The 26,219-nt window shown below is 44.5% G+C and overlaps 1 protein-coding gene across 4 annotated transcripts in view; it reads left to right on the forward strand.

Moving 5' to 3' along the window:
- The first annotated feature begins 5,911 nt into the window (after positions 1 to 5,911).
- AGPAT3 (1-acylglycerol-3-phosphate O-acyltransferase 3) overlaps positions 5,912 to 26,219 on the forward strand; it is an 88,985-nt gene continuing 68,677 nt past the window's right edge. For 2 of the 4 annotated variants that reach the window (XR_011679669.1, XM_071430239.1), the window contains exon 1: positions 6,274 to 6,658. The gene's annotated coding sequence lies outside the window, so the exon portion shown is untranslated. Of the gene's footprint in view, positions 6,042 to 6,271; positions 6,659 to 26,219 lie in introns of those variants that run through there. The other 2 variants (XM_071430240.1, XM_071430242.1) reach the window with 2 other exon arrangements.

Here is a 26,219-nt window from a genome sequence, read left to right on the forward strand (position 1 = left end):
GCCCATAAATCAGGGATTGTAAACAATGATGGCAGATAATATTGGACAATCATCTCTGGCCTCATTCATTCATTAATAAATCAACAGAGATTTATGGTGCAGACTGCAGCACCACTAAATCTTTGCCCTTTTAAAACCATGTTTATTGAGTTTTAGGCTGGCAAAGCAATCGATTACTCCAGAAAAGCATTTTGAAGTAAATCAAAACCATGATGGCAAAGCACATCCCCTTCCATGTAACAGCAGCTTACTGAACTGCAAATGCTTCCAAAAACTGGGAAAAAAGCAACTTCTTCCTCACAGAGGTAAGCAATCAAGTTTTCAGCTATATTAGGGATCTGGCATGATGCAGTCTTTTATCCTTTTGTGGTTTACATGTTTATACATAACAGGGCAGCCTGCCAGCAGCTCTGGCCAAAAGAGAAGAGGCAGCTTAGCTCTGAGTGAGGAGGCTTTCATTGGAGCAGGCATGGAATAGGTGTGCTGGCTTGTCAACACCCAGCTGTAAACCTGGAGGCTGTGCCTGCAGTGCTGACCAGCACCATAACCACAGCAGAACCCAGCAGGGTGGCAGTGCCTCCAGAGAGCAAGGAGCTGTGCCTGGCAGAGAACCTCTCCTGATGCATTCCCAAAGCTGAGGCACCTAATTTGCACTCACATTTTGGCCCAGGTCCACCGTTCTGGCAATGAGAAGGGAAATCAATTGACTAAGCTTCCAGAATGACTTTAGAGACTCAAACAGTGTCAAATCAATCTCCTGTGTCTGGGGTAAACACCAGGAAATTCAAAATTAAGAATCCCCAGTGAACTTTCCTCTCTTCCCACATGTGTTTAGTGGGGTTTTCATTACCTCATCCTACTTTTCTGTATGGATATTTTCTATAGCTGAACTCTTTTTTTACTCTGTGATCTGAGGACTGTGCACAGCTCAGAAGGTGGATGATGGAACAGGACACTAAAACTCAGGATCAAACCTGTATGCATGCAAGCAAGAAAACCAGTTCATTAAAGGAAACCACATAAAGAATCACTCAAGGCTGAACCCAAGGCTTTCTGTTGGTAAATGAAAACCTTCATGGGTGCATTTCAAGACTCCTTCATTTTATCTGAAGTGGTTATGTAGCTCCTGGAGCAGATAAATGAGCCCTGGGCTGAGTGATCTCCAGGGTCCCTTCCAGACCCAGGCTTCTGCAGCCACAGAACTCAGCTGGATTCATTTCCCCCTCAGCATCTCAAGGGCAGCTGCTTGCACTCCCTGGGCTGCCTGTGTTATCAGTGGAAAACAGGCCTGGCTGGGACAGTGAGCCCTGCTCAGGCTCCTGAGGCTGAAAATAAACTGCTGAGAGAGGGGGTGAATAAATACAGCCAAGAGGGGTTAAACCAAAATAGTGTTTTTCCAGTATTTCCTCAGATTCAATGATGTATAGGATTGTGATTCTGCTTCCTTTGTACAGAAAAGCTCCTACTAACATTAATGAGTACTTTTTTTCCTTAAAAAGATGTACAAAACACAACCCCTAGACTATAGGCCAAAATATGCAATTTCAGTATAAATCAAGAGTGCTTGGTTCTGCTCCAAGTGCTGTGTGAGAAGAACAGAACTAAAATTCACCTCAGGGCATCCAAAGAAAACAAATGAAATTTTGAGAGAAAGTGTAGGGATTGTAGTTACAGCAAAATGTGTATTATGTGTTTGTATTGTGCAAGGTTTTGTTCTTCCCTGAGCAGCATGACCTATTTCCCAGCATCATGTGATTTTTGTATTGGAAGACTCTTCTGTAAAGAAGTAGAATTAATTTTCCAGTGGAAAAGAGACAATACTGATTTTCTTTACTTCTGCCCAATGAAGCAGTTAAACATGATATTACTTTTTATTTACCTTTTTAAACTTCATAACCCTTTTAAAAGGTACAGACAAGTAAAGCATATGCACATACTTATCTGTTGCTGGCAATATATATTTTCATTATGATTTCATTCAAAGAAATGTACAAGGCATCAGGAAAATCCAAATTAAACTACACTAGGATTTAATATGATTTCAAGTCCATTTCCAACCACAACAGCAGCTAAGCACTTAGGCCTTTAAAGTGCACAAAAGGAATTTAAGCTGCCTTCCACACCTCCCACCCCACAGAGGGGCCTCAGTTTCCTGCTTAAATTCTGCTTAGTTGCCTGAAGTTTTCTAAACTCTGCACATGGAGATGAAAATCTAGGGATGTCACCTCTGGCTAAAATCATCTGGCATTCCTGAAACAGGAATTCCTGTGTTCCAGTCTCATAAGCAACTCTATCAGACTTTCTGAGTTCATTCCCAATTGAGCTAACACTAAATCTGAGAGGACAGAGAGAGAGAAAAAAACCAAGCATATATATAACAGAGACATCTGGAAGGGAACTGTTTATACAAACTCAACAGCTTTTGAAAAGCTGGGCCCTTGAAGTGTACACAGGCACTCCAAATCAGCAGTCCCTTCTGAAATGCCCTCTGTATCTGTATTTTTAGCTTGCAGCTTCTTTATTTCTAGTCATTTCTTCTACCATACTGGAAGTCTTTGTAAATAGTGTTAGGACTTTTTTTAATGCTTGTGTAACTCAAAAGTGGCCAAATGAAAGCTGACTACACTTTTCCAGAAAGGGGGAAAAAAAAAGAAAGTTTTATGCATTAAGAAATTTCAGCTCTAACAGCAGTGAGTTTTCAGGTAACTGGCAGAAAGCTGTGCTCATATACAGGTTTCTGTTCATTTGTGATTAACAACAGCACAAGCCTGCCAGGAACACAGCAAAACAGGGAATTTTGCAGCAATGAGTGGAAGGCAATGCTGAACATTTGGCAAGATATTCAGTTAGGTTGGATTTAAAGCATTAACCACTTCAGGAGATGAATTCTGGCTTTCTCCATCTTTTGTATCACATGCACATTAATGCATTGTGTCAGCATTTGCTTTTTCTTGAGACCTCAAATTAATTAGAGCTTAAACTTAGGACAGGATGTGTCAACACCAGAAAATGAGTGTTGTTGCTGTTGTGCTTCACACACGTGGCCAAAGCTGTGCATCTGTGCTTGTGGGGCACCCCATCATTTTTAAGAATAGATGAGCCCCAGTCCAGTGTCAGCTTTAAGTCTCCTTGACCCTTCAGCAGCTCGTGCAGGACCTGTTGTACCAATATTCAAGTGGTTGCCTGGGTTCTGCTCACTCCAGATGGGAACTGGGGCTTCTCTGCCCTTGACTGGAAACAACGAGGAGCTGCCTTTGCACCAGGGTGTGGAACATGCCTTAGACACAGCTCAGGACTGAAAACTAAAATGAAAACCTTCTCCAGTGATTTCTAACCAATGGTTTGAGAAGCCAGAATGAGATCTGGGGAGGCAGGGGCTCTAGCAGGTGAAATGGGTACTAAGAGAGTCTCTTCAGGTGGAGGGAAAATCTGCTCCTGATGATATTCACGCTTTCAGAAAAACTGACAGGTGAAGTTCAGTGCAGGAGACTTTCTTTCCAGAATACCCTGCAGACTTGTTGGGGCTCTCTGAAATAGCTGCTTCACTCATGCTCTTAACACATCAAAGCAGTTAAAATCTACTTAAGGGGATTTTGCTCAATTGAAAAGGTTGGTAGTGCTTTATTTGAAATCTTGCTTCATACACACAGCAAACTCCTCTGTGGAAGAGTTTATTTTAATCCTGGAGATGATAATGGATGAATATCAGGACAGCTGCTCTCAGTTTCACCCCAGAGGTAATGGCCAGAACTTCAGAGAGCTCTCTTAAGTGCTGAGAAAGAGAAGATGTCATTTGCCAGGAGATGTCAGAACACAGCAGAGCAGGAATATGAGCAACTCATTTCTTGGCAAACTTTGTAAGTGCTACCTTTGGGGATTTTTAAAAAGCTGTTTCTGTGTTCACCATTTTTATTTCTAAACTTTAAAAGTATTTCCTTCTTTTTTTTTTTTTTTTATGTGTCTTATGCTAAAATACCCTGTGAATGCATCATCATTTCAGGTTTTAGTTTTGATCATTTGATTTTTATGGGCACAACACTCTCACTGGACACAATAAGCACTGCAAAGTAGGACTTCCAGTATGTAATAATATAAGGAATTTATACTTTGCTGTAGTTAAAATTTGGGTAGACCAGAAACAGGTCAGGCAAGCTTAATTGTCATCCTGTTGGTGATACAATCTGAGTATTTTTCTGACTGAAGAATTGCATCATGCTCCCTTTCTGCAGTCAAACTGCCATGAGCTACTTCTATGAGATCATTTCTCTGAATGAGCTACATCTTATCTGGAAAAGGATTTGTGAGGTACACTAAAATTCACACAGAGAAAAAAAAAAATTGAAGCTCTACTCTATGAGCATGCTTCTCCAAACACAAAAGTTGCAGAAAAAAAATGAGCTGAAAAAAATCTGTGTGGAAAATGAAGACAAAGAGGAGGCTCAGCACTTCAGAGAGGAATTGCCTCTGTCCTGTGTCCATTCCATGGGAGGACTGAACTACACCTGTGATGCTCTCCAGGAATCCAGGGAGGCTGCTGGAGTTCATGGCAGCCTCCTGCAAAGCCACATCAGCACAGGAGATCAGCCAAAGGGGCTGTGGTTGGCCAAGGCAGCGTGGGCTGAGCAGCCTCACATGAGGCTGTGCTGCAGGACAGAGAGGGAAGGAAAAGCAACACACCCTCCTGACCTAAGGGCAGAAACCTCTGCCCCCTACTACCGCTGGAAACCAGCTGAGAGTTTCTGGGATGGCAGTAAGGGCACAGCAATAAAGGGATTTAATGGCACTTCAAGTAAACACAGAACATAAATATTTAGGTATTCCTTGTGTGTACTTTTCTAAAGTAGGTCGAGTTATGATGTTCTGAATGTCGTATATCACAGGCAAAAGAGGGAGAACATTTGGAACCTAAACCACAGTTAGATCCACTTTTTTTTTTTTCTTTATATAGGCCTGCCATAGCTGCTGAGGGTAACATTTGCTTTATTGTGAAGATTCAGACAACACTATGACTCTCTCTTGCCATGTTACTGCCTAATGTTAATCTCCTCGAAATTTGTATTCTGGAAGTATCTTTCAGAGGTAATGAACACATGTGATGTTGAAGAAAAAGTGTTAAGAGCTGCAAGCACTCACCATCTTGGAGATTATACCTAATTATTTAGTGGAATCAGTAAGGTGTTTGAAGGGTAGCACTAGGAACCGGTATTTTAAAATGTTGCTCCAATTCAACTTTTTTTTTTCTTTTCTTCCTTTTTTTTTCTTTTCTTCTTTTTCCCCCCTTTGTTTTTAAGGAAAGGTTTTGGCTTCCAAGCTTTGACACTTGCCATGCTGCATCCAAGAAAGCAGAGGAAGACCTCCCTATCTCAACTCATTATTGCCCATAAAAACCTCTTCATGCTGAATTTCTCTGGCCAGGACAGACCCGACACGTAATCCCGTCACACCCTGAGGAGAACGAGTATGAGTCCAAACAAAACCATCATCTTTTAACACTTACTCTGCAAAACAGAACGAACTTGCACAGCCTTTGATGTGTTCCGACCTGCTCCTTTATGTTTATGTGGAGGAACAAAGAGACACCGTCAGTCTGTTGGTGTCACATTTGCACCAGTCGAATAGCCCAGGTGAGATCCTGCTCCTTCCATGGAGCGATTCCGCCACGCAGGGCACGGATTTACACCGCGTGGAGCATCTGCAGCCGAGCCCCCATCCCTCCATCCGCCCCGGGACTGTGCCATTTATCAACACCGCTACGTGCCCGTTCCCTGCCTCACTGACACTTTCCGCCATCGATCCCCCACGGCTCCATGCCCGCCTTTCCCCACACACACACCCCGCGCCCGGAGCTTCGCCCACCGCAGCCGGTGCCGCCCGCTCCCTCCCAGCCCCGCGGGGCGGCTGCGGCGGGGCCGGGCCCTCGGGCACCTCCCTCCCTGTCCGCATCCCTCCCTCCCTCCCTCCCTCCGTGCGTGCCGCGGGATGCGCTGCCGGGCGGGCGGGCGCGCACGGGGGCAGCGGCGGGAGCCAGAGCCATGTCTCCGGTGAGCGGCACGGGGCGGGCGGTGGGGCTGCGGGGGAGCCGCTCTCCCGTCCCCGGCGCTGGGCGATCTCCCCACGGCCACCCCCGGCAGAGCGGAGCGCGGGGTGGTTTCCCCGCGGCGCAGGGGGCGATGGGCGCGGTGCGGGCGCAGCGGGGGCGGCTCCGCCGCATCGCGTCCCGCAGCGGCGCGGGCAGCGCGGAGCCCCGGCCGGGCGCTGCGGGGCGGAGCCGCGCTGGGCGGGAGGAGCGGCGGCGGCGGCGGCCGCTGCCGCCCCCGCTATCTGACCCGACCTTCCCCCTCTCCTCCTCCTCCTCCTCCTCCTCCGCCCCCCGGCTCTCCTGCCCCCAGCGGCCCGGGAGGAACTGAACCATCGCCGCACAGGAAGTAGCGGCTGCGGGGAGCGGCGGCGGCAGCAGCGACAGCCGGGGCTGCCGCACTCAATGAGCGACGCTCCCGCAGCCGCCCGCCCCGCTCGCCCCTTCCCCGCCTCCCGAGGGCAGCGGCGCCGAGCCAGCCCGCCGCCGCCGGGGGTTGGAGGCTGAAGCGGGCAGAGGCAGCTCCGGCTCTTCCCGAGGAAGAGGAGGAGGAGGAGGAGGCGGCGGCGGCGGGGACTGCAGGTTGGTGCCGCTCCGCCGGCGAGGCGCGGGTACCGGGATGCGGGGGGAGGCGAGCGGCGGAGCCTGGGGCAGCATCCCCGCCCGGCGCTGCCGCACGCCGGGGGCTCGGCCGGGAGCCCCTTCGGAAAGGCCCCGGCGCGCCGCCCCCGCTGCGGCGGCTCGGGAGGAGCCGCGGCGGGCCCAGCCCGGCTCGGTCCGGCGGTGCCGGTGCCGCCGGCGGGGGCAGCGCTTTGTGCGCCGGCGGGCGGTACCCGGGGCGGTGCGGGGAAGGGCACAATGGTCCCGGCTGGAACGCATCCTGCCCATCCCGGGTGAGATGGACGCCGTCCCGGGAGGCGCAGGCTGGCCGCTCGATGCCGGGAGCAGGGCGGCTGGGGTCCCCGCCGAGTGCGAGGGATGGATGGATGGATGGATGGATGGATGGATGGATGGATGGATGGATGGATGGATGGATGGAGCGAGCAAAAAGTGGGGGAGCGGTTTAAAACAAAAAGAAAGAAAGAAGGAAAGCCCGTTTCGGAAGAGCCGGGCTGTGCCTGGATGCACGGCTTGCGAGTGCAAAATGGAGAAGAGCAAACCCTATTGATCTGAGAGAGGCAACCAAATGGGATGCTGTTGAGCCTGGATTCTGTTCAGAGGATGCTGATGGATAAATTAAGGTGTTAGCCTAAGGTGTAGGCATCTAAATAAATAAGCACGCTGATTATCCCCTTAGAGCTTTTATACACTGTATACTTAGTGCTTTTATACACTGTATACTTAGCACTTTCAACATTGTATTGTGTTGAGATGGTTACCTGTTTAATGCCACACTTGTATGTTCTTCCCCTCCAATATTTTTTCCTCTTTTAGTCTTCATATTTCCTCATTGATTAGGCAGAGAGCCTGTGTGGTATGAGAAAGGAAAGTGTCAGAGTTTCCAAGAATCTTGCTGCTTATTCAAAGCAGCATAATATAATCTCATTAGCTCATCGTGGTATCTTACTCATTAATTTCAAGGCCAAAATAAACTTCATGGCCTTTCCCCCTGTCCTGCTCTGAGGGAAACAGGCTGGAGTCCAAGATGGCATGTTTGCTGTCAGTGAATTGCTGATGTGCCAAGCGTGTTTGGGAGCAGAGTGGTAAAGCTCTCCTCTTGACTTGGCACTGTTTCTCTCGTGATGACGCTCTTCACTTGAGACTCTGCTCGACCCACAGGTCATTTAGGTGAAGTTCAGCATAATCTGAGATATATGGGGGTTTTTTTTTCAAGTTTGATTCTACAAGCAGCAGAACATGTACGTTTCCATTAATTTTCTTGCAAGACTGCAGCTGTGTAGGAGATGAAGAAGTTAAATGGAGTTGTAGTTGAGCACTGGGCTGTTACAGGACTCCTTGTGCTGCAAACAGTTCTGACCCTTGGATTTTAAACGTAAATGCTCTACTATTTCCTGTAACTTTCACAGGAGCCCTTGGCTTTTGGTTCCCTTCTGTGTACTCCAGCCTTCTTTCCTTTTCACATCTACCGTTACTGAGCCTTCATGACCAAGATTTTGCTCATTACTTTCAGTGTGGTTTTCAGCCTTTTCTAAGAGCAGCTTTATGTATTCTTAAGTCTCATTATCTCTTTCTTGCCTGATTCCCACCTTCACCTCTCCACCCTTATACACACAGTTAATTGGAGAAAGCAGGACAGAGAACAGTTGGTCTCCAAATATAGCTGGAATTCAACAAGCGCAGGAAAAACACCTGACCAGATTGTCCCCGCTGAGCATGATAAAAATGGCAGGACCACTTACCAAAACTTTGTAGTGCAGTTTAACAATGCTCTGCTGAGAGTGCTCAAGTTGTGCCTGACAAGGTCTGAAATCAGAATGGGCTTTAGTTGAGGTAATGTTAGACAGAAAAAAAGAATATTTCCTCTTCCCCTTGTGGTTTCTTTTATCTCTGAAGAGGTGCATTAACAAACCAGACAAAATTCCACTTACAATTACAGGCAACTCTGCTAGCACAAAGTATATGTTCTTTTCCCAGCCAGAGCTAGAGTTTTCTGCTTTGTGTTAATCTTCTTACAAACTGAAATTATTGCATAGTCTTGTGCTGGCTTCCTTTTTTTTTTCCTTTCTGCCTCTGTTAGCAGAAAGATGCATTGTTTTCAAATCCTAAATGGTGTTTTGTTTACTTACAAAACTGTTGCAGAATAATTGGATTTCAGGCTTACATTTTGTGGGGAACCAGTGTGAATAAAGTATTGCTGTTAACTGTAATGAGTTCACCTGTTCTAAATTTATGATAGCCATAAATTTTGGGACTCTGCTTCTACACTGCAAATTAAAAAAAAAAAAAAGGTGGCATTTAGTCTTGCTGCTTTGGCTTATGAGAACATAATTCTTAATAAGAATGGCCAGGGTACTGATGAAGAAACTTAATTATCATCTGCAGTGGTTAAAAATGTCCTGTTCTTTCACTGGGTTTTTCAGTGTTCATGGTTGGTTAGTGCATGTGTAGCCTGGTTATAGTTGGTGCCTGAACAAAGACCAGGTTTCTTGGCAATTGGTACCCAGAGTGCTGGGAGGTAAAGAACAAAAGAAATGACAAAACCCAAAGAGAACCTGGGGCTTGATTGTTTCTCAGACTGTTCTACCTTCTGGTGCAGAGACATCAGGAATAACTACTCTCTGTCTAGACTTGCATTCCACATTAGGGCCAGGGAGCTTTTGCTTGTGGGTAGCTGTTAACAAGTAATTGATAACATTTTTTTATTACCAAAATGAAAAGGAAGGGAACAGAGAGATATTTCAAGGCGTTATCCAAGTTTCTTCTCTACCCATGATATTAACCAAGATAAAATAAGAAAAAGGAGCACTAATCCCCAGGCCTGTGCTGCATGCTTGATGAAGGTACTCTTAAATGTGTTGCATGAAAATCAGTTTGCCATCTGATGCAGGATCCTGGTAGGACTCCAGGCGTGAGTCAGCACCTAAGTTAGGGACTGATTATCACTAGGACAGGCACCTGTGGGAAAAGTCAAGATAATCTAGGAAGTGTTTAATTTGCTGGTGTACCAACCTTGGTTTATTAATTGCAGATGTCCAAATTTCAAATGGTTAAAAAGGAAGTGAATCCTTGCTTATATATATATTTTTTTTTCAATGCCTCCAAAGTCAGTTTATATTTATGATTTATCTGTAACATTTCCTTGTGCCTGTGAGTCTGGACACATATAGGAGTATGCAAGACATGACAGGGATGAGAAGATGAACACTTAGATGTGTGACACACAAGTCATAGCAAAGATGAAAGAAATATTTGTCTTTTTTGTAAAGACCAATCTACAAGTGCTGCCTTTGGATCCAGTCCTTTGCAGCAGCTCTGCCTTCTGCTGTGCATTGTATTTGCAGCTGTCTGACCAGCATAACTGTGCTGGATGGGACATTTGTCTTGGGAAGGAGGAGTCTTGGTTTTTGTTCTTGTCCAAATGAGTATTCAGTGTTATAAGAAAGAACTGAGAGCCTATAGGCTCTTTTTGGTAGGTAAACTCCAGTAAAATCCAAATAGTTTTAGGAATTCAGTGCATTGACCAAAGAAGTGCTGGGTGGCAGTTATGATGAAGCTTTCCTGGCCTTTTCCCTGGAAGGTATTGAAATAATTCACAGCTCAGGGTACCTGAGGATACTGATGGGCAGAGGGGACAATCAGAGTGACCTTTCTGTTTTCTGTTTTGTGCTTGTTTTGTGAAGGGATCAGTGTTGTCTTGCACGTTGAACTTTCCAAAGTTGTTGATCTTTATGAGACAATCCCAGGGAAAGCAGGAATTGGTAGTACATCTCCTTGCTGTTGGTAAAACAGCCCAGTTGCTCCTGTTGCTTTTTTCTGTCTTTTTTTTTTTTTTTTAATTTTTTTTGCTTTCCCCCCAGCCCTTGTGGCTATTCTGAGGTATGTAACTTTAGGGAGAGCAAGCATGCATAATTTTGGGCTTGTTCCTCCCTTGGGAATTGGGGAACTTGGGACCTAGGCTCTGTGAGGCTTTCTTCTGCAATGCTGCATTTTCTATGCACCCATAGGTGTCAGTTCCTCTGTAGAGAGCCAGCATGAAATAAAGAGAACAAGCTTTCTCTTCCCTCTTGGATGGGGAATGAAAGCTGGTGTGCTGACTAGTCTTAATACTGTCATTTCCCTTGCAGTAGTATCAATAATTAGGTGTTTGCTTTCCAAACCAAAAGATGTGGTTTGTGCCCCAAAGAGTTGAAAGATCATTTGAAGCTTGGTGTAGTGGAAATCTGTAGTTTTCTCTGCCAAAATGGGCTGTGCCCTGGGTTGCAACCTTGTTGCCTAATTGTGTGATAACTGCTGGAGTTTCAGACTGCTCAGGAAGAAAAAAAAAAAGCTTATCCTTGAAGTAGATGTTGATTTCCCTGTGTTTTATGAGAAAGAAAAGGCGTATAGATTCCTTATACGTTTGGACTGAAATGGTAAAAGTTTTCCATACCAATGAGGTGCATCCAAGTGTATTGCAGAACGTTTAGAATCCAACAGCTCCTGTGTATTCAGGGGGGAAAAAAAAAATTTAAACTGCTACAATGTTCTGTATCAATGCTAAGAGCTGCTTAATGGTCAGGGGTAAGCAGTATGACATTGGACTCTGTGTGTAGCAGCTCTTCTCCCTGCAGACTTTCTCATTTGCTGTAAATGAAATGAGATTTCAGTGACATTTTTAGTTCCTTTTCTTCTCCTCTTGTTGTTCTTGTGTGTTAGCATTGCTTAGGTAATTATAGTGTGCTCCCTAGAAACCCTGACAGCCTAAACGGAGTTCTTTGTAAAAAACACGGTGTTTCCCTTAATTAACAGAGACTAGAAACAGCACCTGAATCTATTAATTAAATAGTCAAAGTTGATCTCTATTTAGGATATATTAACAAGCAAAACAAAATACATTTCTGACTAAAATGTTGCCCAGAGTAAATGAGCTACTGTGAGGAGCTTTTTTTTTTTGGTGAAGAAAAATAATCTGTTGGTGCTGCAACTGTCACACATGCAGAGTCATGCAAAATTCATGTGAGATAGTTCCCAATTCCATGGTACTGAGAACAATAGCCACTATTTCTTCTTCAAAGCTCTTCAGAGATGTTAAATAATCCTTGTGACAACCCTATGAAGTGAGTATTGTAGTAATTCTGTATGGATGGCAAAACAATTAATGGGCATTGTCTCCAGCTGTACTGAGAAAGTGGAATTTGCAGCGTGCCCGGGGCTTGCCCTGCTGCTGGAACTCCTGATTGTGGGAGCAGAGGGTGGGTGAGCCTGTCCTGCTGCCTCTTCTTCTGTCTGTGTCTGTATCTGTGTCTGTGCTGATGGAAACACTCTGCAGATGCTGTGGTCATCAGCATGAAGGTGTGTTGGTCAGGGTGGAGCGTGCCTGTCCTGATAAAGGATGGATTTAGCTCATTCTGAATCATTCTGACCACGTCACTGGCATCACTTCTTGGAGGAAAGGTGTGTGGAGCTGTTGGCTGTGCTGTGATCTGGAGTGTCCATCTGGATGTGAGAGCTGGGCTGCTCAGACTGGCTCCAGAGCACAAGTTCCCTCATTTGTGGGATGAGATTCTGGCCAGAACTTCCCACTGGGGCCTTGCCAGGCTGGGCTTGCTTAGTGTGACTTGAGGGTGGTCTCCTGATTTCCTTTGATCTGAAAAGGGTGCAGATCCCACTGTTCCTCTGCTGCCTGAACACCAGCTGTGTCTGCCAGCTGAAGGAGGTCTGGATAACCAGTGTGGAAAATGCCTATTTTATTATTGGCTTTTCGCAAATATGAAAATGAATATTATGTGTGTTGTGTTAGAAAGTTATGCTGTATTAATTTTCTTAAGTAGTGTGTTAAATATAGTTTTAGGTTATAACATAAGGTTAAAATAGAAAAGATGCTATGTAAGATAATTTTTTTTTTAAAGAAAGGGCTCGCACCAAGATAGCAGCCACAGGACACCTGAATCTCTCAGAGAAAAAGAACTTTTTGCCCCATTATCAGAAGAAATGAACTTCTTCCTGCCTCGCTCAGCCATGATGATGCCATGGCTTCATGGATTAGGATTCAGAGGAAAAAGTTGACAGTGACCAGACAGAATCCTGTATTTGAATGGAATTTATGCATCATGAATATGCAACAGGCCGTTGCTTTTAAGGGTTAATCCTCTGTTAACGTGTGTCCTTTTTCGGGTTTATTTTGCCCAGAAAAAGGTACCCAGACGTCCGTAACTCTTTGTTTCTGTTGTCTCAAATTGTCCAAATTATTATTACTCTAATTAGATTGCTATTTTTATAACCATTTTATTACCATTAAACTTTTAAAACTTTAAAAACAAGTGACTGGCGTTTTTCACACCAGGACATCAGTCCCTGTTGGGTCAGCCCAGTGTCACAGCTTTGCTGTGCAGCCTGGCTGTGGCTGCTGAGATACTTGTGTCTCCTCTTCTCCTCCACCAGCTCTGCCTGCTGCCCTTCCAGGAGTTATAAATGCCACACCAGATGGCTTGGGGAGGCAGTGTCTGTAATTACTGCTGCAAGATTCCCTGAAGCTTGACTCTGCACAAAGAAGGCTTTTTTTCCCCCCTGGAGATTCAAAGTTGTCGGTACTTCAGATGCAGATTTGGTCTTTTCAGGGGAACACGATGGAGGAAATGTGTGATTTACAGTGCTGGTTCAAAAGAAGCCTGTCTTTCCTCTTGGCATAATTCATATCATGCCTTAGTGTTGGCAGTTTTCAGTCTTCTCTTGCTAGGTCAGCTCTCATGGTCCTGGTAGTATGGGCCAGACTGCTTATGGACCCAAGTCTTGATAACAGCTGATTTACTGCTAAATAACACAACCATAATCAGTTTATTTGGTAGGCAGGTAACCCTCCAGCAGGTTTCAGTGTGGGTGTTGTTCTCCCATCTGAGCAGGGATGTACAGCTCCAGGTTTGACACCTTTTTAATGCTTTTTAATGCAAGGGCTCATCTCCCAGCTGTGATTGATTGGCCCAAGGTTATGCTGCAGTGTCTTCTTTTCTAGGGGCTCCTTGCTCCAAATATCTTTCTGAAGCCTTGATCTCCTTACCAGTGTGTCTGAGCTGAATTTTCTCCTCTTGCATCCCTCTGATGCTGATGGCCCTTGGGTTATTAACTATGTAGCTAGTCAGGTTTGAATTATAAGAGGCCTGAAGCGAAAGGGAAAGAAAGGTTTTCATTTCCTGAGGTCAGTGAGGAGGCTGTGACCCAAATCACCCCCTGAGCAATGTTTTTTCCTTCTGGTGGTCACAGCAGAGGTGGTGCCTCTGGTTCCTCAGACAGCTTCCTGTGCTTACTCATAGTACAGAGGGTTGGAGCCCCTCTCTTTCTAGGGAGAACAGGAGTCTCCTCTCTATTTGAGTTTGTTTGGCTTTTTTTAACTTGCTTTCTTTGTAAAGTACATTTGCCTAAATGTATAAGTAGCAATGGGATTTTGGGCCAGATTACAGATCGTTATTGATCTCAGTTTTCAGTGAGATATCATCACTGGGATCATGGGGTTGAGTTGGCTTTTGTGTTTTGAGGTTTTTATCTTGGCCACCCCATGGCAAGGGGACAGGGTCCTGCCTTTTTGCAGTCTCTGCTCACAATGAACTCTTCTGAAACTTGTAAATGGTTTTCACGCTGAATTTGCCTGTGGTATTGCTCTTGCTTGTGGAGAGGACAACTACTTGCAAACAGATGTATATCATATTTAGCTAGCACTGTAGCAAGGATGTTGTTTCTAGAATCTTTCAGGAATTGAGATGGCTTAATCTGAAATAGGATGTACTTTAACACTCAGTTGGGTTTTTATTGTCTCAAGTTGAGTTGTTTCTGTCAGCAGAAGCTGAACTGGCTGGCCTAACACTCCAGCTGCATTTTTCCCCAGCGTCTTCTGTACAAGACCTATTGCTGCCAAACACTGCTGATTCCTTTCAAGCTTTCCTGCCCAAATATTCATTAGAAAGCACTCAGTGAGCCCTCTGCCTGCTCTGCAAAGGCTGAGTTTGCACTCACTGCCTAACAGCAGTGGTGCCTTAAGCTGAGCTTAGAGGGCAGCAGCAGGGAAGTGCCTTGGCTGCAGTCACTGGATGCTGGGCAGCAGGGTCACAGTGTGCTTGCCCTGGTCCTCTGCTCTTCCCTGGCCATCAGGGGCTGTCTGCTGCCAGGGATGGGTCATGAGGTGGGGTGGACCTTGGCTCTGACCTGCTACAGATGTGCTTGCTTGCTGCCTGGGTCCTGCCCAGCCCCAGAAAAGGCATTCAGCCTCACCTTTAAAAATTGGTTAAAAATGGCATTGCTTCAGCTTGTCTGCTGCAGCTGGGGCTGTGAATTGAGGACCATAACTTATGGTGAAGGTTTTTGGAGCATAGAGTCTAAGAATGAAGACATGTCCATTAAAAATGTATGTTTATGCTGTTAGATGTGTGCTGCTGCTGGCAGGCTCTCCTGGGTCCAGCTCTGCCTATACCAAAACCCTCTTAATGGTGCTTCTGGTTGTTTTTTTGAATATTGAAGCTTTTGCCAACAACTTTCCAATAGGGAGAAGTTTCATTTCTGTCTGTGTGCTATAGTTTTTTTCTGGTGTGTTCCAGTGCACTGCTGGAGTGGTGTGTTGGCTTTTCAGAAGCATTATCATGCTGGAGAGCAAGAGCTGACCCAAGTGGTGGTGATGAGTCCAGGGGCACTCACAGCATCACCTCAGTTATACTTCACAGTAAAAACCAGGTAGATACTGTTCATCTTTGAGATAACAGGACTGCTGGTTGCAACCCATTATGAGCCTTACTTCATTCAGGTAATGAGCATTTTCCTTTCTCTACAGCAAAAGCAAGTGGTATAATCCTTTCTTACATCTTGCACTGTTTGTATTTCACAATTTTTTAATCTCCTAAACATTAAACGTTTTCTGTTTTTGCAGTGACCTCAATGTTTTTTGGTAGATCTGGTCTGGAGGTTGAACTTTTGCTTTTCCTTCAGGGCAGTGAAGGGTGCAAAGGCTGTACATTACATCCATCTATACTAACTCTTCCAATTCTAAACCTGTCCTTATGTCTCCCAGAGGAAGCTATGAACTGCTGGGAAGGGTTATCTGTGGGTAACTTGGCTTGCTGGGCCTGAGAGAGGAGGAGGATGTGGTTTTCTACAAGGGAAGCCAGCAGAAGCTTTACTGCATTACTTGGCATTGCATGTGAAACTAGCACTGGTTGCTCTTCACACCATTGCTGCTGTGAAGGAAGGCACATCCTTTGAGAACATGATTGGGTTCATAATGGCAGTGGAGACTTACTTCTCAGTGAAAGAACATCCAAAAGAATGTGGTTTCACATTGGTTTAACAGGCGTTTCCTCTGTTGATTTATTTTAATAAAATTTTGCCTAGATGGCTTTTTTAATTGAATGTTTAAGCAAGCTGAAAGCAGGCATTTTACTGTCTCTCTTTAATTTGTGCTGATACATGGTTTAGCATAATTATTTTTTAATGCCCTTTTTTAAAGTGTAGTGCCCTCATCCTCCTGACCCTCTTCACTCAAGAAGAAGTGGATTTAATTTGGAGAGAAATGTCTGTGGTATTGCTGCCCTATGGCAGGGAGGTATGTGGGAGGGGTGGGCTTGGTAAAAAAAAAAAAATAAATTGCTGGCTTTTAATGAGATGGGTTCAGGCCAAAAAGCATTTAGAATGGTCTGAGGCATATTGTGGTGTTTGTAAGCTGCCTTCTGAACCTCCTGAATTTAGTTCTAAATGTGAACCTTGCAGCATTGCACAGATGCCTTGGTTTTACTGGGTGACCTAAAATAACCAACTTACAGTTTTTCTCCTTTTTTTTCCCATTCCTCCCATTCCTCTCACAGGCCTGTCCTTTCTTGTTGGCCAGCATTAACAGTCCTGGATCCCTAAAGAGGAGACAGAGCCATGTTCCTCTCTTTTGAGGTTTCTGCCTGATGCAGTGTGTGGGGTGGTGGAGCTCTCCTGGGCAGGAGGATTTTGTCACTGAGCAGATAAAACTGGCTCCCTCCTGTCTCTGGTTGGCTCCTTGCTCTTCCCCAGTGCAGTAGGAATACCAACACTGGAATAAAAAGGTTGGCACCATCATTTTTAGTGGGATTGCCACTTAGTCTGGAATGTAGGACTCTGCTGGTACTCTTGAACCCTCTCTTTGAATAAAATTAATCACAACAGCCTCAATTTTTGGTGATACCATTGCCTGCATTCATTTGTGCCTCTGTATTTACTCTGGAGGCTTTTTTTAAACTCTGTTTATTAACACAGCAAGGTTGGCAAAATTCTAAAGGGGAAAAAAGCTCTAGACTGTCTTGTATTCCTACCAAATACCTGTTTTGATAATAACCAAAAACATAGCGCTTCCACTTAGCAGTTTGAAACTTGAATGTGGGTCAAGATGCCCAAGAGCCCCAAACCCTTCCTTCCTCTCTGACTCCAAAAGAAAAAAACCAAGCACCCCATATGAGGGTGCACACACACACTTGCAAAATGGTTCTCCTTGGCATAAGCTGGACTGTGGCATGCAGCTGAAGGCACCTTTTCCTGTGGACCAAGCTGTAAGAAAAACTGAGTGAGGAAAAAAAAAATCACAGAGATGTCTAGAAAACATTGATAAAGGGAAGGTTTAAAGAATCCAGATGGTTCTGCATAGAGAACACCTGAAAGCCTGCTGCAGGAGCAGAAGGAAGTGAAGTGCTGTCTGTGCCTGATGTAGAGAGGACAGCTTAGGGATTTAAGATGCAGAATGGAGAGCTGCAGAACTTTGGAAGAAGTTTCTGTTGCCAGGCAGGAGTTGTACAACTGATGTTGCCATAAGCGACTCGAAAAGATCCTGGCAGATGCTGGAGAAGAGTTGGGGTTTGGTGTTTCTGGGTGCCTTGTCTCTGGTGGGAAATGAGCCCTTATGAGATGTGGCAAGAGGCAGGGGAGATCCAAAGAATGTGAGCTCTGGCTTTCCCTGCTCATCCCTTATGTTGCTGTGCAAAAAAAGAAAATAAAGCTAGGAGGGGGTGGGGGGCAAGAAATTAGCAGTCGTGATGAAGAGAAGGAAAAGGTGATGGAGGAGCTTTGCTGGCAAAGGTTGGGGACAGCTGGGTTAGGTGACTTATGGAAACCTCCTTTAGCTGCACACTCTGAAATTTTATATTGGGAGAGACTCATGTTCCAACCCTGCTCCACTCTTGGAGCCTCACGTGCTGTGAATTCCAGCACAGGGCAACACTGATCTGACTGTCAGATCCAATGACCCTGGGAAGGATATTGGTATTTTTAATTTGCTTTCAAGTGCTCCTTTCAGATAAGAAGCAGCCCCTATCTTCCTCTCTGAGAAGGTGAAGCAATTCACTTGCAATCCATGTGTGCTCCATGGAGAAGGTGGAGCAAAGCCTTGAAGGTGGTGACCTTAGAGATCAGCTTCAAAACAGGTGCACCAGGAAGACCATGGTGCCGTGTGCTTGCTGTTTATTTCAGCCTTTGGGCTCTCAGTGAGTTTCTGTGGCTCAGTTAATTCCTGATGACCAGCCAAAGGAGAGTTGTAACTACCAGGAATGCATGGAGGGCACTGAACAAAAGCTGAAAGGCTGGGGAAGTGCCTGCAGAATTTAAATGCAGGTGCTGGTTCTCTCTACAGCACAGTCCTGCTTGCCTTTTTGGTATTGCAGCCATTGCACAAAGCTGGTGGGTGCTGGAGGAGTTTTGCAGAGCCATAAGCACTGAATTAAAATCTGAGTCAAGTTCCTGGCTCCCTGCACCAGCGAACGCTTCGCTAGCAAGCATCTGAGATGAAGTACCAGCAAATTTATGGACTGTGATGGTCTGTCACTCTGTGTGAGCAGAAAAGAAATACCATCCAGCTTCCTGAATTGATTTCTTTGGTGTGTGGTGAGCCTAAAATTATTTGGCAGGACATATGGTCTCTGTGTGTTGGTAAAACACAGGCGATCTGGGAGGCTCCATGCAAGGAAGTGCAAGTGGAGCATCTTGTCCTTGGAGTTCTCTTCCCAGCAATGACCAGCATGTCTCCTTGGCAGTGCTGAGCCCTCATCAGCTGTGTATTAATAAAGCTTCAAAAATGAATGTATTTCTAATGTAAATTAAGCACAACTTGGCTCCTGAGCACAAGGAAATTCAGTTTTCCTGTTGCTGGCTATAGGGCCTGTGCCTACTGAGAGCAGGCAGAACTAGGATAAACTGAGCCTCCATTTAATAACTCAGTAGCTGTTGGGGGAATCTGTAATTTGCTGGTTTTCAAAATACCAGATGCTCTTCTGAGAGGGGAGCCCTGCTGTGTTTCTACCCTAATTCCAGGTCAACGTTAAGATGGTTGTTCTGTCCACTGGAAGCATTTTGGATGTTATTGTGAGGTAATTGGACCCTCCACCTTGGAAGACTGTCCTTTGCAGATAATGTAGTGTTTGGAGTTCACAAATCTGGTGGAATTACACATATGAGAGAGGGTATGAGCAGCAGGAAGCCAGTTACCTGCACTCCACAGTACATATTTGCTCTGGATAGCCAGTGACTCCTCATTAGCTGTGTGCTTCTAAACCTCCAAATAGTTGTTACACAAATTAAAGTCCCCACTGCACTGGTACAGGTCCTCTCTGCAGGTGTGTCTGGCTGACAACAATAGTATTTAACAAGTTCCAACAGCATCAAGAAGATACAACCTGATTACAAAGTTGGGGTTTTTTTCCCTGCACTGAGCTTTTTTGCTTGAAATTTTAACTTGCATGTCTTCTAGAGAGGGGTGGATCTTCTCAGACAGGTGAAATTGTGCATCTCCAGCTTATCTTGGTATAATTTTCTCTTGTTCACCTCCTCCTCCTTCTCTTCCTTGCTTCATCCCACTTATTGTGGGTTTTGTCAGGGCCCTTTTTTAGGCATTTAGAGTCAGTTGCCAAATTACAGTAACAAGCAGGTAAGTTTAATGCTGCACAGCATGACAGATGCAGTAATTGTCCTTGCAATGCTTCATCTTTGTGGGCTTCATTTTTGTCCTTCCAGTATACTCAGATCAGATTTTCTTTCCTGTACCTCTGACCATTTTTTGGTACAAGCTGTGTGTGGGGCAATGATCAGGAGCATGAAGGGGGTGAAAATGGCCTTTATTCCTGGTTTTTCTTGGCTTTAACATTTATGTTGCCATGGGGTGGGGACTGCTGTTTTCTGCCAAGTCCATCTGTAGGCAGCCTGAATGTAGCAGGTCACATGTGGGCAGCCACTGCTGTTTTTTCAGCTCTGAACTAAGCCAGCAGGTCTAGGGGGTGATCTGGGTTGGAGGAGAGGAATGTGCCAGGGAGATGCTGTGGGGCCTGTGCAGCATCATCTCTTCAACCTGTTGCTTTCTGGGACTCCTGTTGCCTGTCTTGTCCTAAATTCCTGTGGCACATCTCTCCTGGCCTTGCTTCCTTGGGATCTGTCACATCTTGAACGTGCTGTTTGTCAAATTCTTTATTTTCTCCACTAGGAACTCATGGAGTTCTTTCTGCTGCTTCTTTCCCCCTGTATCCCACCAAGGCAGTTGGTGCTGCTTTGTCAGAGGCCAAGAGGCTCTTACAGCCATTTAAGAGCTGCTGCCCATTTTTTAGGATGCATTATCTCTTCCTTTTTTTGGGAGTCCTAGTTTTCTGCCTCGGGTCTGGACGCAGTCCTAATTTATGTAGAAATCCTATCTTGAAACTTGTTCAGTTGTTAACTTAGCACAGGCAGCTTTGCAGTTCCTGTGATGGAAGTGAGAGTTTCTGCATGTGGAGGGGGCTGTGCTAACCACTAAAGATTTTGGTTATGTTGGCCAGTTCTTGGCTGCTGCTTTTTTAGTTCTTTAATGGGAGGTTATTTTGGGAGGAAGAATGTAATCGGGTCAAAAATCAAATTTCAGTCAGGGCTGATTCATTTTGTATGGGCATGTTTTGGTTGCTGGGCACTGCTCATAGAAGTCAGAAGAACTGGAGTGTTCAAACTAATTTTTACTTGGTTTTTCCCATTGGCAGTGATTGGCTTTCCAGACATGGTTTCATTTCAGACTTCAGAACACTAATTTCTGTTTTGTATTAAATGTACTTTTGACTAACAGAAATGTGTTGGGGAAAGTAATAAAGCCCAAAGGGAAACAAAACCATTTCCCCTTGGCATAGTGTTTTTTCTGTAGATCAGACATGGACATATTTTGTTTTGACCCGTTTCATTGCTAGCATGAACTTGAAATTTAAAATTCTTGCCACTGAGCAGAGTAAACTTAAAAAGCATTCAAGTAGATAAAGGCAGAGTATTTGGAGTCTACAAGATGTCACCTTTGTTCACCATGTCATGGTGGTTCCCATTAGCAATCACTGTGGCCTTGGAGGGCAGGATGGCTCTGTGAGGTTAGAAAACACTTTCCAAAAGCATGAAGTGTGCATATCAGGTAGTTAATATCTCTAATGTCTGATATCTAAAACCTGGAGGGGATTTGAGTTCATAATGTATGCTTTTTCATACTGGACCTTGATTGGTTTTTTTTTTTTAAGAGAGAGAGAAACTGCCATGATCTCTCACAAAGTAATAGAGGGAAATAGTGTTATAAATCCCTTGATGTTGTGAAAGCCTAGACCTTTCCTGTTGCTACCTTCTATTTTCCTCCTGTGCAGATCAGATTTTTATTATGTGCTCTTTCTCTCATGGTCACTATTTATTCAGACAGACTGATACCAAGCAAAATATTAAAAAATATTTACACTAAGACAGCAGCTTTATTTCTGCACACTGAAATCATGTGTCCATCCACCAAATGAACTGTCTGGAAAGGACCAGGATGGAGGGACCAGGCTGGTTTAAACTGTTATCTCTGCTTTAATTAAATGTTGTAGAGACTTGTGGCACAGCTTGTGTGGCTGAGCATCTCCCTTTAGGTAGTTTGGGGTATTTCTCCTGGCCTGGAGCCACCTCTCTCAAAGGGCACTGGTTTCCCAATGGTCTCGTGTGGCATCTGCCAGTCCTGTGTGGATGTTGTGGGTGTGTGTTGGAAACATCTAAAAACATCTCTTGGTGCTATGTTTAGAAACCCAGATCTCTTCCATAAATATTGGTTAGAAGTTCAAGGAGCAACTTTTCTCTGCCCTTTAACCTGGAATCCTTTTCCTCCAACCTCAGCCATCTTTTCATCTCCCTGCCTCCCTGTGTGTGTTCAAAGCCAAATGCTTTAAGTTCCAATATGCAAATACACCCATAGGTCAGTGCATGAATTCAGTCTGAGATTATTTGACTGTCTTGAAGTTGTGATTTCATGGCTGTAAGACTCTAAAACCACTCTGAAATTAAGGTCTCTGAGTAATCTATAATAAAGGAACATTGCACAAATGCAGGTGCATAGCAGTAGGAGTGCTGTGCCTTGAAAGATACTTATGGAACTGCAAGTGCTGGAAGCCTTAGTATTTTCATTATTGTTGTGATCAAGTTTTTTATTATGTATTAAACAGTTTATAGGCAGCTGAGCAATGCCTATAAAGTGCTTGCTTGCTGTCTCCCCTGTTTCTGGCCCCCAGTGTTATCCCCATTTCAGTGAAATATAATTCCTCTGCTATGATCAAGGCAGAGGAATAGGGTAGTGATTGGTATGGTGAGATTTTTATTTCCTCCCCCTACTTTCCCATTGTCTTTTAACACAGTACTTCCAAACTAAACACTGTGTGATAGCTTTGTGGTGGTAGCTCTGATGGTCTGAAGAAACAAAATAAAACAACTCCAGTGATTAGCAGCTTCAGGAAAACATTTGTCCTGTGAAGAGAGAAGTCATTCCTTAACAAAAATTGCTTGCACCTCTGTGCTTTCCAATCCTCTGTTGTCCAGAGGATAACACTTGATAAATGTTTAAGTCCTTTTGATTTTAAGATTCCTGTATGTCCTGAATGAAGTTGGTTTTTTACTCTAAATTTTATCACCATTCCTGAAGAGTGATTTGGACTTACAAAAGGGGCAAACTGTTGCAAACTGCCTTAAAACAAAAAATATGACAACCATCCTGAGCTGTGGAAAGAAAGATGAGTGTAGATAGCAGGAGAAGTTGGGGTAAGGTTCAAGGAGTCTCTGAATGTTGCTGTTCTTTTTGTCTGAACACCTCTCAGATATTAAGGTACTGCAGGTTACTTGGTCACTAAGACTCTGGTTTTGTTATGACTCCTCTTATATAGGTCTGTATAGATTCAGTTGTTCTGTATTTTGAGAATTTCCTATTTTTGAAAACCCTTCTGGGAGGCAAGGCATAGGATGGAAGGGGAGAAGTTGCAGGGTGGGCAGTTTACATATATATTCCTTTTCTCTTAGTTTTTTTTCCATGTCCAAGAGAAAGACAGGAGCAGAGTTGGCTGGTTTTAAGAATCAATTGCTAAGCAGAGCTTTAAACCTAGAAATTAGTAATTAGAAATGTTCCCTGCAGATCAGTAAATCATGCCCATCTCTCTAGTGACCAGCATTTAAAATGATGGTCAATAGAAAGATGGGCACAAGTTAAAATCCAGGTTATTGCACTGCTGGAAATAAACATTCTTTCCTTTGAAGTGCATCAAATGCTCATTGCAGCAGTGGGAAATGTGCCTGATTTCAGAAGGCATTCTGCTCATTTTTACCTAATTTTCTTTGTCTAAAATTCAGCCACTACTTTGAATATGGCTCAAAATATATTCTATTTGCCAGTATCTACATTGAAAAAGAGTCTCAGAGCAGTGTGTTATAGAATTGTAATGGGTAAGTAATACTGTAGTTCGTGCTTTCTGAATATTTCAAATGGTGTTTGAGGGTTGTAATGAAATGCTGCTCTGTGCTGTGACAGATCACTGGCAGCAGGGTTGGTAAAGCTTGCAGGGAGGGGATTTAGCTTGGGAAGGAGGTGACAGCTGAGCCTGCAGTGCTGTGGGCAGGGCTGGGCAGTGGGGCAGGACACGGGGTTGAAAAGCCAATTCTGGCTCTTGGCAAAATGCACTGGTGAGGAACCATAACCCTGCCTAGTGACCATAAAAAAAAAACCTGTCAGAGGTCCAGAGGGCAGCTGTGTGTTTGCTTTACCTGTGCCCTTTGGCCTGGTTGTGTGCCTTTTCCAAGGGGTATTTATATTTTAACATGAGATTGCAGCTGGGCCCGTGAAGGACGTGAGGGGTGGTTTACATGTGCTCAGAACTCACTGGCTGTTCCTCCCTGAGCCATCCCAGCAGTGCCTCCCTCATCCTCTGACCTGCAGCTGGACACATCTGGAGGTAGCAGGGTGTGCAGGCAGCCATACCTTGTGCTGGGGATACTCTGGGGCACTCCCTTGGGGAAAGATCCCTGGGTGTAGGAGAGGGCATGAAGGTGGAGCTGGCCATCCCTCTGGGGCACTGAACCTGAGCTGAGCTCAGAAGGTGTTGCTGAGGCCAGGGAAGCTGCTCCTCTGGCTGTGCCTGAATTCCTCCTGTGGTTCCTCCTTCCTGGAGCAGCATCCCTCCATTAGGTAAGCCAGGGCTGCTTCCTGTGGGTCTCTGCCACAGCAGCTCTTGGGTGGGAAGAATGGGGCAAACTCGTTTCTCAGCTTGCTGGAAGTGGTTTGGGATTTGATATTTCAAGGGTGATGATTGGGCTGGAGGGCAAAGTGAATTTGGGAACTCCTTAAAGAAAAGCTGCAATCACAGAACCATAGAATGTCCAGGGCTTGGGAGGGATCTTGAAGATGGCCTTGGTCCAAACCCTTCTGCCATGGGCAGGAGCCTGGAGCCAGGTTGCTCCAAGCCCAATCCAACCTGGCTTTGAACACTTCCAGGGCATCCACAACCTTCCTGAGCAACCTGTTCCAGTGTCTGACCACCCTCACAGTAATGAATCTCTGCCTCATATCTAACCTAAATTTCTCCTCTTTCAGTTTGTACTGGTTACTCCTTGTCCTGTCACTACAATTCCCCTGCATGTCACCTCTGGAGTGAATATGGGGTCTTAATCTATTTACCACTGAATGTGCTGTACTTGGGATGTTCTCTCAGCATGGAATTCTGCTTTCCATGTGCCAGTAAATATTTTAACCTTTAGTTGCTAGTACTGTTTTATGGATTCCATATTCCTGAAACAGCAATTGCTTTTTAAATTTCCCATCCACTAAGGAAAAATTGTCTTTATTCATGTATTTCTGTTCCCTCTGAGGATAATAAGGAGACATCTTTTGCTTCCTGTATCCAAATAAATGAATGTGATGGATGTAGAGAGGCACCTCACTTCTTTTTAATTTCTTTGTGTAGGAAGTGGCTCTAGTGTTCCATTTTAGAGTCTTGTGGCACCTGAAAAATGAGAATCAGGGAAAACTTAACCCTGTACTCAGGCTGACAAGGAGGTGTGAAAAGAGGCTACTGATATGTGGATGCAGTTGAGTCTTTTTGGTGGAGCTTGAAGGCGATCAGTCTTACTGCAGGACCCAGATCTGTCAAATTTGAATGACAAGGAGAAATCTGATTTTTTTTGGATTTGACTGTTCATTTGTCTTTTTTTATCCATTGCCTTTCTTTGTGTTTAGAAATTTTATACAGAGAAAGAGAAAAAAAAAAAACCCAACTTGCTTCTTTGGGTAGGGTTACTTTCCTATGGTCAAATGTTGTGATTTCTTTTTTATTTCCCTTTGATTTTAAAACTTTAAAATCCATGCTGTGAATTGAATCTGGAAAGCAGTAGGTAGATTAAAAAGGAGTACACTTTAACACAGATAATGGAGCTCCCAGGAGCAGAGAGACTGGAGGCACAGGGAGAGAGGCACATGGAAGAAGGAATAAATCTCTTTGACTGTGCTGCTGAATGCTCAGAAGTCTTTCTGCATGTGGTGTGAGTAAATTGCCAGCTGTCTCTAGTGCTCAGGAATAATTATTCCCTTCTCCTTGAGTCATTCTGGAGTAATTCAAGTCTATCTGTACACGAGCAGAGCTTTTTCTGCTTTTTCTGATACCTCCAGAGTGAGCACTGCTTGGCACCACTCTGTGCAGGGTGAGGCTCTCTGAGCTGGTCCAGGGCAGTATTGCACCAGTTGCAAAGAGACTCTGTAGGATTGATGGGAGGCAAAACATGGTTTTGTTTTATATCTCTGCTTATTGCAGGGGGGTTTGTTTTTTTTTTTTTTTTTTGTTTGTTTTTTGTTTGTTTTTTTTGGTGGGGTTTTTTGGGTTTTTTGTTTTGTTTTGTTTTCCTCAGTGGATGAAACATATAGGTGGAAGCAAAAGAGGATGTAGTAAAGCTGCCTGTTTTTACTTCCCTAAGACTTTCAGCAGACTTATTTTCCCTGAGTTAGTTAGCCTATGGCTTTTTGTCTGCATATGATGCTGTGTGCATTTTCTGCCTAAGACAGGGTATATTAATATTGTATATTAATATTAAATATCACTTTCTTACCTGAAAACAAGAAATGGTATACATACATAGTATGGATGAATCTTAATTTATTCAGGAACTAAAGAAAGCAAACTGTATCTGAAACCTACCATATTCAGATTGCCCTTCACATGAATAGTGTCTTGCAGAGGTGAGTTAGAGAACAAGAAGGAGGGGCTCAAAAGGTATCACAGTATTTATCATC

This window comes from Agelaius tricolor, unplaced genomic scaffold (genome assembly GCF_023055355.1).
Source record: "Agelaius tricolor isolate 1412-34295 unplaced genomic scaffold, bAgeTri1.0.p SCAF_7, whole genome shotgun sequence".
Taxonomy (NCBI): domain Eukaryota; kingdom Metazoa; phylum Chordata; class Aves; order Passeriformes; family Icteridae; genus Agelaius; species Agelaius tricolor.